General features: G+C 44.6%; 1 protein-coding gene across 9 annotated transcripts in view; it reads right to left on the bottom strand.

Moving 5' to 3' along the window:
* ATP6V1A (ATPase H+ transporting V1 subunit A) overlaps positions 1-18,689 on the bottom strand; it is a 1,210,625-nt gene that overhangs the window by 954,580 nt on the left and 237,356 nt on the right. For 5 of the 9 annotated variants that reach the window (XM_069635872.1, XM_069635874.1, XM_069635880.1 and 2 more), the window contains one exon: positions 2,811-2,933. The exons of the other annotated variants lie outside the window; for them this stretch is intronic. The gene's annotated coding sequence lies outside the window, so the exon portion shown is untranslated. The remainder of the gene's footprint in view (positions 1-2,810; positions 2,934-18,689) is intronic. 9 annotated transcript variants of the gene reach the window in all.

Raw genomic sequence — 18,689 nt, 5'->3', positions numbered from 1 at the left:
GGTCAAAAGTTGGAGGGGTCGTTGATAGGATCCTTCTTGTGCAGGGGAACGATGATGGATGTCAACCAAGATGGCGGAGCGGCTTTTTTTGGAAGATGTCAAATCTTAGTTTGAAAAGTTTGACCCAAAAAAAGGGCCATCTTTAAACAGACAAGGCGGTAGACCATCTGGTCCTGCTGCTTTGGAAAACAAGATTTTTAATTGCCCATTGTATATCCACAACTGACCAAGGGCAATTTGTGGGAATACACTTGATAAGGGTAGGTGCACCAAAGGTCACAAAGCCATGTGGTAAAGAATACATGGCCTTGACAAAATTGGCCCAAGTGTCACCAGTAATGGCAGAGTCAAAGATAGATTTGGGGTTGCCAGCGGGATTGCGCAATGTGGCCCAGATTTCCTTGGGATTGCGATTGCATACATAAAGGATCATGTTCTGATTTTCTTGCATATGGCATTTAAATCGAATCCTCTTTAAGTCTATTTTATATCTGTATATGATTTTATTTCTGGCAAAAGCATTTAGTGACAAAGGTTTAAGCAGATACTTTAACTGTCTAAGGTCTCTATTTTTGGAAGTTTTTAGCAGAGCAATTGCTTTGTGAAATTTATTGGGGAAAAGAGGAACCTTAATATTTTGTTCTTCTCAAGCTAAAAATTGAAGATGTGATTGTATCATATTCGTGTTCCACTTATCTACTTCCTCCTGAGTCATCCTTGATGACCCAAAGGTCCTGACTGACCAGAGCTGCGAGCTGTCTGCAAAGGCCTGGGTTCCATCAAATGGAAAGAGATTGTTGGTGCGTCTGTGGTAAAGATACAGCGGGCAGTGAATTGAAACACTTAACTGGGAGAGAGATATTGCAATCAAGACCATGTGGTCACTGAATTGTGAATTAGAGATGGCAGTTGCGTCACAGCTGCCAGACAGTAGACGGGAAACACCTATGTAGTCTAATTGATCTACATGTGCCTCTCGGCCATGTTGCAATAGAGACATGCAAGGCAGATGGGACAATATGTATTTCCCAACTATTGAGGAATTGTGTCCAGCATCTGCCTCTCGCTAGAGTTAAGTCAGCATATGCGCCCTTGCCCGCCTTTAGTTTGATATAATCCTCTGGGCTCAGAGTCGAGTTGAAGTCCCCTCCAATAATGATTTCATAATCACTATTGCAAACAAGTGAAAAAAAATAATAATAGTGCATCCAATAATGCAGAGGTTAGTTTAGCAAATATGGTATCCTGGCATAGAGCACTCGGGTTCCAATATAACGAGACAATTAACAGACTATAAAGGTGAGGACTTCAAAGATCACTTCAATAATCAGGAAGTCATCAGAGGAGTGGATGCACTTGGATGTGAATCTCAAACTGTTGAGAATTAGTATTGATAAGTCCCCAGATGGACGTCCAAGAAGGCCGCGTTTGGCATAGTGTGTTTAAGAAGTGAAGCAGTCTAAATGAATATTGGACATGCACATAGTCTCTTGTAAAAGAATAAGAGACAGAGACTTAGATGAAGATAGCGAGCCATGCCATGAGAGTACATTTTTTTAGGCCGCAACAATTCCAAGATGTTATAAGAAGGGGCGTGAATTACAAATTTGACACTGGATTGCCGTCATTGGAAAACAATTTATTATATGGGTCCAACCAGGCTAAGCCCTTTATGATGTTGGCAAAAGATTCCAATTGATATAGAAATGCAGAATTGAAAGCATTAGGCTGCTGAACAACTGCTCCCAAAGTGACCATATCCAGTTTGGGAGTTGGCATGAGCTCAATAAAAGTGGTTGAATCATCCATCGAGGAAAAAGCCTGTAATTCGAGGCCAAGTGAGGAAAGTTCTATTTGGTGATCCCATAGTAGTTTTGAAATTAAAGCTTGAAGCTTGCATAGTATTGTTATTGCAATTTGCAAGCCTGACCCATCCCACATCTTCCGAGATAAAATTACGTGAAGCTGGAATTTGGTAAAAATAATTCATAGGAAATGAACGATTAATTCTTACTTGCCCATTTATGGAGGCATCACTGACCCATCCCATGATGAGCTTCATACCAGCAGGTACATCTGCAAAGGTAGGTAGTACATCATGGGCGCAAGACTATATGACCTTAGGATTCACTGTTATTATCACAGGTTTTTTGAAAGGACAATTTGTGGCAACCACTGATGCGCCTGGCATAATGCAAGACACCTCAGCTGCTAGAGTGGCAGATTTAGAGGGTGGAGGGTCAGTGAACTGTGTGGTCGCACTGGAAGTTACTATTAGAGGATCAGCGACTGACGCCAGCAAAGATGTCGACGCTTGTGCAATTTGGAGTGAGGCCGAAGCATTAGAGTCTTCAGCTGTGAAAGCCTTTTTGTTTTGTACCGACTGAAAAAAGTTAGATAAGTGAGTTTGAATGAGAGGAGTGTTGGATTCTAGAGATTTTCTTGGCCTGACAGGGAGAGACATTTGTTGTGTAGAATCAATGTGTGCAAGAGATGCTTGCAAGTGGCAACTGGCAAAAAGAGATAAAAAAAAAAGGAAAAAGCCTACAAAAACAAATGGTGCGTAATCACCAAATAACAGCATGGGGCGGCGCCTGGAGCTCTATGAATAAAGCAACATAATATAGCATAATGAATGTTAGTGCTGCTCCACTGTGCTGCGAATCATGAGCATGTCAACAAACTGAAACTGACTAATGAATACAATCGTGGCATATACGTGTCACCTATGATGTGAGCTCTACAAGAGAACTGTACCAGAGTAAGCAGTGCGGGAATAGTGCAAGAAAAGAAAAAAAAAAAACACTTACGAGTCGCGAGCCACCCAGAGCTCGAACAGGCTCCAACAGGCACTTGCGGGGCACTTCAGGGGCGCGTATCCTTGCCTTATATAGTGAGTGTACCTTGCAGGGGTGCGGGGGGCAGTAGGAACACTGAAAGAGATGGGAAAGCAGATTTAAATACCCGCACTATGAAAGTCCAAATTCAAAAAGTCCAAAAAGTCCAAGTCTAACCAACTTGTCAGGGTGATGACTGTTAAGATTGAATGCACCATGGCTCACAAAGAAAACAGCTTGTGAAAGGCGCGTAGAGTAGATGCCTTTTCGCAGCTTCACACGGCTTCACATAGGCTCCAACAGGCACTTGCGGGGCACGTCCTAGTTAGCTATAATGAAGGCCTGTAGTTAGACATCTAACTTTTAGAGGAATAAGATTACAAACTATGTACAACAGGCAAGGAGTGGCGTCAACATAAAGGAGACAACCCCGCCCCACCCCACACGCAAACAAAAGCAAGCACAGTGGACCTTGAACTGGAGGAAAAGAGGAACAAGAAAACAAAAAGGGAACAAGAGGAGCATACAAGGGGGAATACAATAAGCAACCAAGGAAAGGAAAGACCAGGAACACCCCGGCTAATACAAGCTCACAGGATACAGGACCATACGGGGTGGACGGGAAACAACAGAACACACAAGTCCAGAATCATAAGGGGACAGGATCGCATAAACAACTCTGAGCAATCAAAGCAACGGGTCGCCAAGCAAATAGCATCACCATGACAGGAGGACATTAAAAACCCCGCCGCCACCCCAGAAAGGCAAAATATGTCAAGAGCCAAAGGGAAAACCAACGCCACGCAACAAACACCACAACCCTCGAAACAAGACGCAAATATCCTACAAATGTGATCGACGGAGGGCTCAACACAACATAGGGGTAAAACCCAGGAGGATCCACAGAGGGAGGGCGATACTCCTACCGTCCACCAAAAACCACCCACGAGAGAAGATATGAAAACTTGGTTCCAGGACCTGCAAGAAAAATTCATGTCCACAGTACAGGAACAGTTCACAACTATGAAAGATGACATGAAGCAAGCGGTGCAGGACTTGAAAATAGACATGGCCAAATTAGAGGAGAGAACGGACATAATAGAGAGATCAATCCAGCATACCGAGGAAGAAAAGCAACAAGTCAGTGAAACACAACACCACCTGGTAAGACTTACCCACAACCTGGAAATTCAGTGCAAAGATCTGGCAAACCGCTCCAGAAGGTCGAACATACGCATCAAAAACATGGCGGAATCCGTTCTCGATAAAGACCTAAAACTAGCAGTAAAAGAAGTTTTTAGAGTTGTCCTAGGCGCCCAAGAGATAGAAGAAATTGGAAAGACAGAGTCCATTAGGTAAGACCGAAAAGGACAAGAGCACCGGGAGAAAGACCAAGGGATGTACTTGCGGCTCTGTCCTCATACCCACAGAAAGAACAGATACTGAGGAGGGCAAGAGAAATAGAACATATCAGAATAAATGGACAAGACATACAACTATATCAGGATTTAGCTCTGGTAACCCTACAAAAAAAGAAGAGCTATGGCCCCACTGGTCAAGGCGCTGGTGGCGAAACAAATTTGCTACAAATGGACTTTCCCATTTGGGATAATCTTCACTTGGGAGGGGAAGCAGAGAAGAGTGACCACATGGGAGGAGGGCCTCAACCTGATGGGACTCCAGGAAGAGGAGGAGGACCTGGAGGAACCAAAATCCAGGGGAGAATAAGCGAGAAAGTCGAGAGGCTGGGAAACAGTCAAACAAAGGAGGACAAACATAGGAAGGGAGAACCGAAGGAAACCACTATGACAGAATCAAGGGGTAAAGAACATTATGGACAGAAATGCAACAACACCTAATTAAGACCCCCGCAGGGGGGGAAACAAAGAAAGTAACAGCCACTAATCATATGGAGATGGCGGTCCGGGTAGAACCCACAGGATTGGAACCCGGTAAGGACAGATGGAAATGTGGGGTTTTGGATCCCCCTACAAAATTACTCCCCGAGGGGAGCGAAGGGCGCAACGCCCTAGCGACATTAGGAACCCTCACCCAACTCGGGGGCAAACTGTTTGATTTAAAGTTATTGGTTGGGGGGCAAGTTAAAGGGGAAGGGAGGGAGGGAGGGGGGCTGGAAACATGAAAATAGGGCAAGAAAGGGGACTCAAGAACTTAGCATGAATACGTAACAAATGGGGAAGATACGCATTTTGAGCTATAACATTAGGGGCATGAATCATCCAACGAAACGGGTGAAAATGGAGAAACAGCTTAAAAGGGAGAGAGCGGATATATTACTGCTCCAGGAAACGCATATCAGGACGAGGGACAAACAGAAAACTCATATTAGGGGGTACAAATTATGGGCACAAGCAACCGCTTCTGAAAAAAGCGGGGTTGCTGATAGCGATAAGGGAAGGGAGCGATACTAAACTGGTGGACACTAACGGATAAAGGGAGATATATGCGTTAGCTATTGTGGAGATAGAAGGATTTCGCATTACCCCATCATCGATATATGCACCTAACCTGGGGCAAGATGGCTTCCTCAGGGATGTTATGGAGAAACTAGAAGACTTTGCAAGGGGGGAGGTGATCCTGGGAGGTGATCTCAACATGGCATGAAACCCACAACTAGACAGAAGCACAGGGAACACCCAAGGCCAAGGAGCACCATCAAAACGCCTCAGACAACAGATGGATCACTTGGCCTTAAACGATGTGTGGAGGGAACTGAAAGGGGAACAAAGGGGGTACACCTACTTCTCGCATGTACATAATTCCATGTCAAGAATAGACTACTTTTGGGCATCAGTGGGTCTTATGGGAAAGATACAAGGGATAGAACTGGGAGCGATTGCACTCTCGGACCGTGCACCACTATGGCTCGACCTAAATCTCCCGGGGAAAACAAACAGGCTATGGAGGTGGAGGTTGCCCCAGGATGTAATCCAAGACCCGATAACGGGGAAAACCATAAAAGGAATGATAGAAGAATACTTTACACAAAATGACACCGGGGAGGTCTCTATGGGCACAGTCTGGGACGCGTTCAAAGCAGTTATACACGGGAAGATCATAGCGTTGATAATCACTAAGGAGAAACAGAGATATATGTGGGAAAAATCTTGACCCACCCCACTAGGGCATTAAAGAAATCGTTGAAACACACACAGGGCCAACTAGAGCTATTGCGCACAAAAGGGGCAGAAAGAAACTTACTTTACCTAAAACAGAGATACTCCATAAAAGCAAACAAAGCTGATAGACTCCTAGCCAGACAACTCTGCGCAAAACAGAAACTTACGAAGGCCATACGAAACACTAAAGGCGAATTACAGACGCGCACACAAGATATTGGGGAATCATTTAGAGAATACTATCAAAAGCTATACTCCTCGGACCTCCCGGACGTGGAAGCACAGGACACGTATCTAAAAGCCCTCCCCATCCCACGAATATCAGAGGAAGATAGACTGGTCCTTGAGAACCCAATTAGTGAGGAGCAAGTTAAAAAAGCAATAACAGAACTCCCAGTAAATAAAGCACCCGGCCCAGATGGCTTCACGGCCCCATTCTATAAAAATTATGCAGACCAGCTAACCCCAGTTCTCGCTAAGCTCCTAAACTCATTCAAAGATAGCGGCAACGTGACACCCACAATGAACGAGGCAAAGGTGTTAGTCTTCCATAAAGCAGGGAAAGACCCGGCCTCCCCAGAGTCATATAAGCCCATATCCCTGATTAACCTGGACGCAAAAATATATACAAAGATCTTAGCAGCAAAACTATCCCCGCTCCTTCTAAAACTAATTAACTTGGACCAATCAGGCTTCATCCCGGGTAGAAAAACCCATGATAATCTCAGAAGGCTTATCCACCTAGTGGAAAAAATAGGCATAACACACACCAGCGATACTACTCTCTGTAGATGCCGAGAAGGCTTTTGACCGGGTAGAATGGCCAATGTTGTTTAGAGTCTTAACCTGTATGGGATTTGGGGAACAATATATTGCTAGAATCAGGGCGAACTATAACTCCCCATCCAGTAGAGTCGCAGTCAATGGAGAGGTCACAAACAGGATAAGAATATCCAGGGGAACAAAACAAGGCTGCCCGTTCTCCCCATTATTATATGCTATCTTCTTAGAGCCCTTCTTAATAAAAATAAGGGAAACCATTCATATCAAAGGGATTGAAATGGCAGGAACACAACACAAAGTAATAGCATAGCATACGGACAATATGCTGATAACCTTAGAAGATCCGGAGAAGACATTACGAGCAGTGGTTAGGGAATTAGAAGACTTGGAGCCATTTCAGGACTAAAGATTAATAGGAAAAAGTCAGAAATCCTAATTTTGGCGGGGGATAGGGAAAAGATAGAAAGGGAAGCTAACTTATTGGGACTTAAGATTGTAGGACCAGGTATAAAATACCTAGGAATAAGAATAACCCACAAAATAGGGCAGCTATATGGGGAAAACTACCCGCAGCTCCTAGCAAACATTCGCAGAGACCTAGAAAGATGGAATCCACTACCGATTTCTTGGTGGGGCAGAATATAATCAGTCAAGATGACCATCCTCCCAAAGATACTATACTATTTCCAGGCTCTCCCGATAGGCGTCCCCCCACACCTTCTTTAAAACACTATCAAAAGCATAGGATTCCAAGATGGCCGCCGCCTAGAGGAGACGTACTCTTCGGATCTCCGTCCGTACCGGAGCTTTAGAAAGCTGGAAATAAGCAGCAGCGGAGGACTGTATGGCTAGAAATCGTCTGTGGACGATGCGGACTGAAAGCGGAATAGACTGATCCACCCTGGAAATTGTCCACGTTAAGAAGTGCGGATACAGATTCTACGGGCGACCCGCGGGCTCCTGAACGCGTGGACTGGTGGCGCGTGTGACTGAATCAGAGTGAAACGGAGCGCCCATCCCCCGGTAGGCTCAACCGTTGTGTGAGGATCCAGTGTGCGGAACCCCGGTATTGGAAGGACCAGAGTGCCACTGGCCACGGAGCTGACCGAGGCTTGGAGGGGGAGGGGTCGGGAGCCCGGCATGTGCTGCGGCCGGGCTGGCCTAGCGCGCGCTTCTGACTCCGGAGTGCCAGGGAGGTGCGGAGGTGGTGTGGGGCCAGAGACGGCAGAGAAAAGGAAAGGAGTCTGAGGCTGGCGTGAAAAGAGCCAGTACTAAGTGTACTTTAATCCGAAATTCACTTCTCTCGTGGTGAGAGAGAGTTGAGGACGCGCCACCACCCACCACTCCCCTGTCCCTCGTACCTAGGCAAAGTGAAGGACTCTGCATGGACTCATGGAGGAGAAATATGAAAACACCTTCCCAAATATAACCTCAGCTGTATGAAGTGCATCAGAACGGACTCCATCGGCTGTGTGGATTATATTAGATTGAAGACCGGGACTGACGAGAGACGCCTCCCTTGGGAGGCCTTAGGAGTAGTGCAGTCTTACAGGGTAGATAGACTTACTTGGCAGAGAGACAGCTGGCATCGATTTGAAGGTCTTGGACGGCACCTGAGAACCACATGCAAAGGAACAGCTGATGAGTTAAGGCTCCTGTGAGACTGGGCTCTCTGGGCTGGTCATAGACACTCACCTAGATACAGAAAACAGTTTGGCTCTGGCTTGCTGTTGGTTACGTTGTTCGCTGCATCCAATCCCAGTTCATTCCAGACTGGCTGCTGGGACATAAGCGCAAGAGCACATAACTGACATACGCTGTGGTTGCAAGCCCAGGACGAATTGAATTGAACTCTAACTACTGATGCCAGGCACAAAACCTAGAGGGGCTCCGAGGAAATCTAAGGGAGTACTTACTCGTCGGGAATCCCGAATAGAGAGGTGCTGGAAATATAAACAACCAGAAGAATCTCAGACGCTGGAGACCCGATCGAACAGTTGGGGCCAGGAAAACGTTGAGCGGTCATTTGACATGGCTTCGGACAAAGAATAATTACTATCATGTTTGAAGGGAATGGAAACTAGAATGATGAACACATTCCAACTCCAAATGACCCAGATGAAGGAAGAGCTAAAAGGAGCTTTGCAGGACATTCGGAAAGACCTTAATTAAATTGGAGAAAGAGTAGAGGTGCTTGAAGGAGGCCTTTCCGAAGTGGCAGATGACAATAAGCAAAATAGCATGCTGTTGGAACAGCTGGCCAGAGCTACAAATAATTTGTAAATACAGGCTGAAGACTTAGAAAATAGATCAAGAAGATCGAATATAAGGATTAAAGGACTAGCAGAGTCCGTGTTAGATGCAGACCTTCAGTCTACTCTACAGCTTGGTTTCAGCAGCCTCGTCAGAGATACCCTGCCGGAGGAGATCCGTTTCGACAGGGTTCACCGAATTGGTCCGAAAAGAAACAACCCAGGGGCTAGACCCATGGGCTAGACCCAGAGATGTACTGGTTGCCTGTACTTCCTTCATCCAGAAAGAAGAAATCTTAAAGGGAGCCAGGTCGCAGACAGAGCTGACGATTAACGGAAATCGAGTTCAACTATTTCAGAACTTGGCTCTCTCAACGCTTCATAAAAGGAGGTTAATGAGACCAGTGACGAAAGCTCTGACGGACAGGCAAGTTAGATACCAATGGGCCTATCCATTTGGCCTCGTGTTTAAGTGGGAAGGAAAAACTCACCGGATTTCAACTTGCGAGGAGGGGATCGCAATACTACATATTGAGGATGGCAGAGGGCAAATGGACTCGACTTCACGGCAGACGCCCCTGAAAGTTGCAAAGCCTCACTGGGAATGGAGGAGGGAGCGCCTTGAGAAAAGAGCTCGAAGGTTGACCCGATTGGGGCTTCTGCGAAATGACTGGTCATGGGCAACTGAACAGAGGAGAAAGTCAATGGGTATTCTGCTTTTTGGTCTGAAGAAGGATAAAGGGTAATCGAGCTGCATTTTGAATCTACAATTGGGGACGGAGATTGGAGGAAAGCCGTCTTGGATCTACTAGCTGGGTATGATTAAGCCCAGGCAGAGGAGGAAGTATGAGTTGGGAATGGCCCAAAACCCTGATCGAGAATTGGGAAGCGCCCGGTTGGGCCACGGCCATTCGGGGGAGAGGAGAAGGGAGGGGGGAGGAAGATCAAAGGGGAAGAGGAGTGGAGAGTTAAAGTCCAATAACGTGAAGTGTGTGGCACGGTCCCAAATTCGAGGTGCTATTAAAAGAAGAGTCATGGCAATGGATCAATGGGGTCCACTGTCATGGGTCACTAGATGGGTTCAGCAAACTATAAAGGGTAGGCCTAATGCATGAAGATGTGGTAATATCCTTGAATGTGCAGAGATTAAACTCCCCAGCGAAACGTAGAGCAATTCTGGGGAGGTTGGTGGATCTCAAAGTATCGGTGGGCATACTCCAGGAGACACATCTCCTCCCGAAAGATGAGGGGCGTCTAGCCCACAGACTCTTCCCACAGCAATATTTTGCCTCAGCAAACAAAAAATCCAAGGGGGTAGCAATATTGCTGAACAGAGCCTTGGGGTTCCGAAAAGAGCAGCTACTCACTGACCCTGATGGTAGGTTTCTGGTCCTTAAAGGTTGGATAAGGGGGCAAGGATATACTATTGTTGCCTTATATGTGCCTAATAATCAAGACAACTACATTCGGGGGATTTTAGATAGGTTTGGTGGTGGTGTGAGGGACATACCATAATAGGGGGAGATTTTAATTGTGTCATGGACCCTTCAATAGACAAAACCCTACCTCCAATAGAAGCAGATAGCAGAAATATGCAAGCTTTAGGAAAACTCTTCAGAGACCTAGAGGTGATTTAAACCTGGAGGTTCTTTCATGAACAGGAAAAAGAGTACACACACTATTCGGCAGTCCACCGGGGATACTCCAGGATTCATATGCTCCTCATGTCGGCTACATTGGTCCCACAAATAAGGAAGGTAGATTACAGGGGTCCAATACCTGACTGATCATGTTCCAGTGATAATATGCATGGATATGGGGGTACAGAACACGGGGAAAACAAGGCGTTGCGACACTCAATGAACTTATCTTAAATGACATAGCCCTTAGAGGACATATAGAAGAAGCGATCCGTACTTACTTTAGTGAAAATGATCGGGAAGGGATGGACTTCAAATCTGTATGGGATGCTGGAAAGGCGGTCATTCGGGGGGAATTTATCTCGCAGGCAGCGATGTATAAGAGGGAGCAGGCATTCGTCACCCAAAAATTGGAAAAGGAATTACGAGAGGCAGAGCTCCAACACAAGCTCAAGCACATGCAAAAATCTTTTAGGATACTTAAGAAAATGAGGGCGCAATTGGAAGTCTACATGGCAGATAGAGTAGCCCAATCGCTTTTACGTACTAAACAATCTTACTATGTCCACGGGGGTAAAGCAAATACATTTCTAGTGGCCAAATTACAAAAACAGAAGACTCGTAACTATGTGATACAATTGAGAGACTCACAAGGCGAATTGAGAGTTGGAGAAAGAAAAGATACAAATAATGACGAACTTCCAATCTAACCTGGCAAGGCGAGACGATTTGGATTCCCATCTTCAGGAATCTTACCTGTCGCAAATAGGCCTGCCTCAGATAATGGAAGCAGAGAACGAAAAGCTGGGGGCCGAAATAACAGCACAAGAGGTTAGTGAGGCAATAACTAGTCTCCCATTGAATAAAACCCCGGGACCTGATGGGCTGGTGGGGGGGGGGGGGGGGTTTTACAAAACTTTTCGTAAACAATTATTGGCACCCGTAGTAAAATGATTCAATCGTATTAGAGAAGAAGGTACAGTAACCCCAGACATGGGCAAATCTTTAACCCTATTGATTCCTAAACCGGGTAGCGATCCCTCAGATTGTGCTTATTACTGGCCCATAGCTCTGTTGAATACAGACGCAAAACTCTATGCTAAGATTATGGCAAACAGACTTGGGAAGATCCTCCCCAGAATCATACACTCTGATCAAACTGGGTTTATCACTGGTAGAAGCACTCAGGATAATGTGAGGCGAGCAGTAAATGTGATTGATCTGGGTACTAGAACAGGTCAGCGTTTCGCTCTGGCTGCTTTAGATGCCAAGAGGGCGTTCGACAGTCTGGACTGGAACTATCTAAAGCTGGTCCTGAACAAGTTTGGATGTGGTCCAGTCTTCATCAAAATGGTTCTAGCAAATTTCCAAGTTCCATCAACGAATCTCTTGATTAATGGCTCTACGTCAGGGCAGATTAGGATAGAAAGAGGCACCAGACAAGGCTGCCCCCTATCACCATTAATACTTGCCATGGCAATAGAGCCATTTGCAGCTCGAATCAGGCAAGACAGGAATATCGAAGGGGTGAAATCCGGAGAAACCAATCGTAAAATCGCATTGCATGCAGATGATCTTATGTTTATGTCAAACACCCGGGTCACGATCCCGAGACTGTTGCAGCAATTAAAGGATTTTGCTGAGGTTTCCGGGTTCCATATAAACTTTGCGAAATCTAAGGCCCTAAACATTACAGAGGAACCGATAGAAATAGTGGAATTAGAGCGAGCGAATATACTCACTTGGTCAAAAGACTTTAGAATACCTGGGTGTTCATATAACTAGGAGACTTGCTGAGCTGTATGAGGCCAACATCAAACCGTTATGGAAACAACTGCAAGAAGACTTAAGCAGATGGAATAATCAGGAGCTGTCTTGGTTTGCCCGTATAATGGCAGTGAAAATGACCTTGCTCCCTCGTTTATTATATCTTGTTAGCTCTCTTCCAATCAGTATTCCGCCCGAAATCTCTGCTAACTTGCAAATAGCAATTTCAGCCTTTGTGTGGGAAAAGAGAAAGCCTAGAATTCAGAAGAAAGTCATGACGCGTTCCCCGTTACTGGGAGGCCTAGGACTACCAGATATACAGAGGTACATCCGAGCTGCACACATTCTTCCCATGTTCACTGGAGGCAACAGGGTCTCTCCCCGGGCTGGGTGCAAATAGAACAAGAAGTGACGGGATTCCCATTGAAAACATTATATACTCTTCCACCACACAAGCGTCAAATGAAAGGGAAGCTGTTAGAAACCACTAAACTGGTGCTTAACAGTTGGGATAAAGAGCTAAAAATGAGAAAAATTACTCCTGGACTAGGTCCCCATTCCCCAATTGCATATAATCCTGAGTTTACCCCGGGGCTCCAGACACCTTTTTGGGAGGTATGGATAGATGAAGAGAATGTGACCCTGGCTGACATGTTTCATGAAGGTGAACTCCTTACCTTTGAAGAATGTAAACAAAAATTCCAGATTGGGGAAAAGGAAAGATATAGATATACCCAACTAAGACATTGGATAACACATCCAACGGTGAAAAGAGCTGCTACTAGACCCCAGATAGGCCTTGAACTCACCTTGCAAGAAGGGTCAGCTAGGAAGGTATTTCTAAATTAGATAAACTGCTGGATGCGGCTCTCCCAAAAGATTTATTGCACTATAAAGTGAGTTAGGGGAAAAGATTTGGGAGAGGATATTACGGTGGAGGAATGGGCGGAGATATGGGCAAGGGCACAAAAAAGCTTCAGATGTACTACAATAAAGGAAGCGGCCTACAAGATATACTATATAGTACTATATACTAAAATTGAATATGTTATTAACAATCTATGAATTGTGCCTACAATATTTTCTTTACTGAATTTGTGTTTTTCCTTTTACATTAAGAGTCCAAGTTTGGTCTTATGAAGAAGAGGAGAACTTCCTCGAAACGCGTCGCTATTTAATTTGGACTCAATTTTTCCTCAATTTGAGCTTCATCTATTGATTCCATTTTGTTTCTATGCACTGTAAATAATTTCTCTCTGAACTATAATTCTTGCTGAAAATAATATAGCTTGGCTATAAATATATATTTGTTTATCTCACACTTCTGTGTCTGACCATATTTGTTAGAAACAAAAATATGTACAATACCTATAACTCAATTTGAACAACTGCATTGGATTAATCCAAACATGTGAAAGTGTGCAGGGGACGGGAGGGTTCCCAAGTTGAATCCTCTTTCTTTTTACTGTTTATTGTCGGGGTCTTGTGCCATGACCCCAGTTCCTCCCCCGCACCTAAAAATGTATTTAAAATAATCCTCGAATTTCTTTACTAAACTTACCATAGGTGTGCACTTCTATCTAAACCCTTGACTTTTCCAGTCGCCCTGCTTTCTGGGACAGAATGACTGGTTGTTGCATGAGGGGCAACCTTTGTCATGCTCAAGAGGTCTAAAAAACAAAACCTAGCCAGACACCAAGGGATCACAAGTATCATCCAGCACAACTTTGAGGCCCAAAACATACATAGGATCCTGTGAATGAGCAGAAAGAGGAAAGGCATGCACACAAAGAGACTCCCAGGAATTGGCCAGAACATCACCTAAAGATGTTTGGTGGTGTGACAAACCCTGTTAGGTGTGGGCGCTGGCTGGATCTATAGGTCCAAACTTAGCAATTCTGCTAGTTGTTACAATTCTAGTGATAGTCCAGTCTTTGGGTTATAGGCATGTTTTATTGGTGTAAAAAAAAACAGCTTAGTCAATGTGGCATTTTAAGCCAGAGGTGCTGAAACAAAAACCTGACGCGCGTTTCGAACATAGTCTTTATCAAGGCAGAGGTGAAGGATGGCCTAATCTGGTGCCGGGATCGGCGTGGCGTTCCAATCCGGAGTCAGTATCACTAGAAATCTAACAAATAGCAGAATTGCTAAGTTTGGACCTATAGATCCAGCCAGCGCCCACACCTAACAAGGTTTGTCGCACCACCAAACATCACATTACTCGGGAATCGAGGAGTTGGTCCCCAGACAAACCATGTGCCACACTGCAGGCAAAACTACAACCACCAAAAGAAGGTGCGCAGGGGACCAGTTGTCCCCATCCTAAAACTCCCAACCTTTTGAAACATCACCTAAAGATGCCAGACTCCGGCCCGGACACAAAGCAAAAGTGGGGGTAAATGGCATTCTACTGAGTCCCAACCACATCCACCGAAGAAGGCCCATCTTGTAAAGAGAGCCTTTAGCATAACTGGAAGGATTTTCTATTTGTAACTCTGCCCTCTACCCTTCTGATCCAACCTGCCTCCTGATTCACTGAGTCCCCAGATGAAGGGCTCCCACATTTCGACAGCAAGAAGGGCCAGCAGATTTAATTTTGTACAGCCCTGTTTCTTCACACAGAATGTGGCCATGGCGTAGCCAGTCATGGTGTTGTCAGTCAGGAATTTCACCAAGAGGCCCTTGACTGAAGAAAAAAAAATATTTGAAACATCTGCATCTCCACAATTATGTAGAGCCAGTGTTCTTCTTGAGTCCAAAGGTTGTGTCTCTGCAGCTCGCCAAAGGTTACCTCCTCAACCAATGAGAGAAGAATCCATCACAACTAAGTAGAGGTAAATCTATTCAAAGGGAACTCTTTCCAAAAAGTTAGTCATATTGTTCCATCGACCATCCGACCGAGGGTGGAAGACCTTACTTCAGACCAATGCTAGGTGCAACTGCATATTGATCTTGACCATGGCCTGAGGCACAAGAGGACACTGGAGGCCATCAGGGCCACGTGGAGCTGGAACAACCATGGTGTGGCTTAATTCTTTTTAGCTTACCTTCCTTCATATCTTTTTGGATCTCCAACCTACCAAAGGTCTACTGTCACTGCAGCCATTTCTGACTTCGTTCATGGTCCTATGGGAGCCCATAAGGATCCTGGGACTGGGGTGCTTTCTAAGCTGCCCATTTTGGTTCTTTGGTGATTCTATCACCCTATACTGGTTTTAGCGAGTAGACTGGTGACAGCCGTAATTATTTTACTTCACTAGGGGTTTAAGCAGATTCACTACACCGGAGGCAGAACTTACCTATTGGATAACCATTGGTACCTGAGTATTTCTTTTTTTTAAGTCCTGCTTTGAGACATTTTGCTTCAGGTGTCTTGTCGATTAAAACTAGAATGCAGGACTAGCATGACCATTGGCATGACTAGCACAGGCTCTTTGTGAGCCCAGCTACCTACTCTCTTCAGTGGTTTGAACTTGTGTAGACTAGTTCTTCAACTCTGGCCAAGTCACATCTTGTGGGGGTGGTCTGGGATGACTGGCAGCTTTAGGTGTGAACTAGATAGGCTGCCCGCCTAAACCTAACAACATGTGGGATTGTTTGTGTGATATGGTTTAAAACAAAAACAAACAAAAACACAGTTCTACAATATAATACAAAACATTGAAGAATATTAAGTTAATATTTCATCCAATGTGGTCCCCCAATAATACACAAATCCAAAATCCAAATCAGGTTAAGCAAGGCATGGTATCAACAGCAGACACGACACAATAGATTAAAGTTTCAAAAACCTTTATTTTGTTTTCAATAAGGTTGGGAGAATCCCTAACTGGCCCGAGCTCTAGAATGGGGTATTCTTGACCATTAAGCCAATAACAAACAGGTCCAAGTCTGTCTAGTCACAATAAAAAGGACTATAATAAACAATCCAAACCTTGCCCTCCTAAAATGACAAATGTGTAAAGGGGACAGTAAAGGAAAAATAGTGTCTTCAAAAGAAATGTCAGAATGGTTTAGGTAACAACTCCCTTCTCCACGTTCAGAAGCACAGGGTTTCGAAAGTTTCTTAAAAGGATAGGTGGATAGCACAGGTCTATCAATCTGGCACACTTAGGCTTACTGGTACAATTCAACAGTTCGGCTGGGACTTTAAGCTTTTGACAGTTCAACAAGTTCTTTAGGCTTCCTTCATCCACCTTGCCACAAATGCACAGTTCAAATCTTGATTTTTACTTTACCATAGTTCAACACAGGCTTCCCTCCGTCGGGCTCAAGCCCGTCTTTCCCCTTTGTGAGGATCCCTTCCGCAGGTTTCGTTTCACACAACTTTCTTTCTTACTTTACTTTTAACTGTCGAACACTTTCGAAACTGCAAGGCTTTTACTTAGACCTCTGCATGACCACTTGGACATCTCTTTTAAACAATTTGACAATCTTCATTCAACTCTTAAAACCAACACCAATGCTTCTTAGTAATTGTAGTTTCGGTGAATTCTCACTTCTTTACTTTGCCCTCTTGGCGTATTCAAAGTACACATACTCCAACTTTCATTCGGGATCATGGTTACGTTCTTGCCTTTGTTTACCACTTTATCACAACTTTAAACATTTTACAGAGACTTTTGATTGTGCAGTTCTGCTTTGCAGAACTGTACTTTGTATACTCATCACAGTTCAGCAATTGTCTTTTCAATTACACGTTTATCAGCACATGCGCAACCATCAATTCTTGTTACAGTTACTTTTGCCCTTAACACAAACTGGGCCTTTGCCTTCAATAACTCCCTGGTCACGTTAATTGGGTTTCTTTCCTCAATGCCTTTCATGTAGCAGTCAAGGTGTTACCAATACCTCCTCTGCTCCTCGCCGAAAGCATCGTACACCTCGAAGCACTTCGAAAATGTATCCGCTCTCTCAATCGGTTTCAGTCTTAGAACGCTTACGGCTTTCCGAAAGTATCGAATTCTCACCTGGCTTTCTCATTCTGCGCAACTGCCAATCCAACTTTGATAGCCTGGTTCGCATCAGCCCCGGAAGAGCTGCTCCTTCTCGTACCCAGCCTTGCTCAGAGTTGGTTTGTGCGCTCCACTTCACCTTCTATCCTGACAGGGAGTGTTAGCAAGTGGCAAGTGTGTGTAGTTAGAATGACGTGCCTGACTCTGCCTGTTCTCATGAAAGGGAGAAAGCCATTGCAAGTCACGAGAGGCAATCTTCTTGGCCTCTTCCTCGGCTCGGTAGTATTGTCAGTGTGAAGGAATTATGGGAGCTGCAGTTTCTCATAAAAATAAGTAGGGATAGGGGTTAAATGGGCTGTGGAAAAAGGTGGTAACAATGTCTCACCATCAGGTGCTTCTCCCCACTCCCCGAGGACCCCCTAAACGAGGTGATCCTCCCTCGCTTGTGGGAATCCAGCAAGGGATACAAACGCGATGGCCCTCCCCTGGCCACCTGAGTATGGGATCCCGGGAACTTGGTTGTGAAACACACTGGTTTTTCATGCAGGAAAAAAAACACTGAATCCTGTACAAATCTGGCGAAATATAAATTTCAGGTTGGGACAGGTAGACAATAGATGATCCAGAATTTCAAATAGTTGCCTGGATTTTACACATAAGACAGACGCTAGCAGGTTTGGATATATTAGATCCGATCAAACAATATACCAAAAGGCCAGACGTCTTTGTACGTTGCAGTCATGCGCAGCAGTGACTGCCCGATTCGCGTTTTGTCACCGCTAGAAAGAGCTGTTGCTGTAGGAATTAAGCTGTTGCCTTACAAAATACATAGGCCAGCTGTATATTTGGCACTGAAGAAGCGGGACACTCGGCTGCTTCAAGAGAATGGCTTTGGCTCGCATGTATGTGGGGTAGCACCATTAAAGCCATTTTACGGCTTACCAGATTTTTGTCTATTTTCAATATTGAATTAATAAACAAAAGGATCGGACTGCTGTGTCATGAATAAGTTGATGTCAAAATGTAAAATCAATTTGTCTTGATTACGTGATCATTAAGGTAACCTTTACGAAATATAGTTATTTTATGAAAATATACAGTTCTCTACATGTGAAACTTTAGGTGTTTACCTGTTCAAGACCTTATATATTTTTTTTACTTTTTCTTAATTGTATGTAAAAAGTGTATGTAAAAAAATGATGGGGAATGTGAAACGAAGATGTAATTGGAATTTGAAACAAAGATGAACTGTAAAAAGTTGTAAAAGTTTGTTAAACTGCAAACAACGTCATCGTATTGAAAAAAAAAATGCAGG

This window comes from Ambystoma mexicanum, chromosome 7p (genome assembly GCF_040938575.1).
Source record: "Ambystoma mexicanum isolate Mex_15411 chromosome 7p, UKY_AmexF1_1, whole genome shotgun sequence".
In the NCBI taxonomy this organism is placed as follows: Eukaryota; Metazoa; Chordata; class Amphibia; order Caudata; family Ambystomatidae; genus Ambystoma; species Ambystoma mexicanum.
Note: the sequence above shows the minus strand (reverse complement) of the source record. Positions and strands in the feature narration are given on the sequence as shown.